Genomic DNA, 1895 nt, shown 5'->3' on the forward strand with positions numbered 1-1895 from the left:
ACCAGCCACTCCTCGGAAGGAAGATGGGGCAATCTACTTCCGTAGTGATATTGCCTCGGAAACCCAAGGAGGGGTCGCTATGAGTCGGGTCCGACTCTACGGCACATAACAACAACAACAACAAACACTACACTAACTCACAAGTTGCTTTGTTTTTTTTCATGTTAGCTTGCAAGCTTGTACTTGAGTACTAATGTGTATTTTATGTGGTATAGGAAAAAAATTAAAATGAGAAAAAAAAAGATAGGCCTTGCATAAAGGGTGAGAATAATCAGTACCAAAAATACTGCCTAAGAAATTCAAGTAAAATGACAAAAGATTGTATTTCGTGGCTTAAAGGATGATCATTGGCTTGAGTAATTTACATTCATATATGCAAGTAGATACAATGCATATAGAAAGCACATATGTAAAGGATATCAAAATTATAAACAGATTTTTAAATCTGTCTTTAGACAGATTTATTCCTAATGAAAGAAGAAATGCTCATCTAGATGATATCACCCTTTTTATGTACTAATTTTATCTAAGATATATGGAATATTTACTCTAAAAAAAGACTGATAAATTGTATGGATACAGATATCCAAAAAAGTAAAACATTAATGATTATACATTTGTGTACAGATCTTTTTTTTTTTTTTTTTTAATTTGCTGGTTTCCAACTCTAACTTTTGTTTTGACCTATTAGCAAAGATGCAAAGTCTGAGATTCATCGATTCACAAAACAATTTTTCTATTGAACATCAACTATATTCCAATTATTAGATGCTAGAGATTTAAAGATAACTACAGTATAGTTTCTCTGCTCCCAAGACACCCCTTAACTTATTCCAATAGGGAGAATAATTGAGTAAATACACAATTAAACTACTGCATTATAAGTGGTACACAGATCTTAAGAAAAGTATGTTATGGAAATTAGGGAATAGCTAAGTAATCCATACTAGGAGTAGGATAGTCAAGAAAATCTTCCCCAAGGCAGCAATTCTTGAATTGAGTTATAAAAAGTGCAACAGAATTAAGAAAGGCGTTTTAGGCAAAAGAAACAGACTATGTAGATACAAATCTGTGAGAGACTTTCTAGCACATTCTGGGAACTGCCTTCAGTGTGGTAGGATTTAAATGAGAAGTGCACATGATTGTGGAGAAGGGAGGAGAGAGCGGTTAATTAAAACTGGAAATGAAGGCAAGGAATAGGAGCAAATGGAGAGATCGCTATGGCAAGTGCAATGGAAAATGTGATAAACTCTTCTGGTATTCACCGGTACCTATTCTTCTCTTCTTCTATGCACATAAAAGACTGTATTTCCCATCCGTTGGACCAAAAGTTGAGAGAAACAGCTAAATGACTAGCTCTGGCCAAGGACAGTGAGGAGAAATGAAATATGTCATATGATACATATGTCTCACGTGTGTGATATTACCTATTCCTTGCTGCAGCAACCAACAGTATTCAAAGGGTTGGGGCCTGATAGCCTGGTCCTTGAGTAACTGTGGGAGGCAGAGCATCCATCCCACGTTCCTGAACCACAGAGGCTATGCAGAATGAGTAAGACATAACCCTTTTTCATTGTTTTGTTTGTTTTTTGTTGTTGTTGTTGTTAAGCCACTAAGATTGTGAGTTAATTTGCTATTGCAGCATAACATATTATTAACCTGACTAATACAGTGTGCAACTGAAAAGAAATTTAATCAGGAGAATAAACAGCTTATTTGGACTTATATTTTAGAAAGATTGCATCAGTTTTAAGGTAGAAAGTAGACTACTAGAGCCAAGGATGGATACAGGGAGACCAATCAAAAGTTACCACAATAATTCAAGAGATAATTACAAGATCTTGAACATAAGCATTAGCAGAAAAGTAAACGTGAAAAAAGCAGAATTGACTCAG

The sequence above is a fragment of the Orycteropus afer genome, unplaced genomic scaffold, assembly GCF_000298275.1.
Source record: "Orycteropus afer afer isolate SDZICR_OR568_19922 unplaced genomic scaffold, OryAfe1.0 scaffold00098, whole genome shotgun sequence".
NCBI lineage: Eukaryota > Metazoa > Chordata > Mammalia > Tubulidentata > Orycteropodidae > Orycteropus > Orycteropus afer.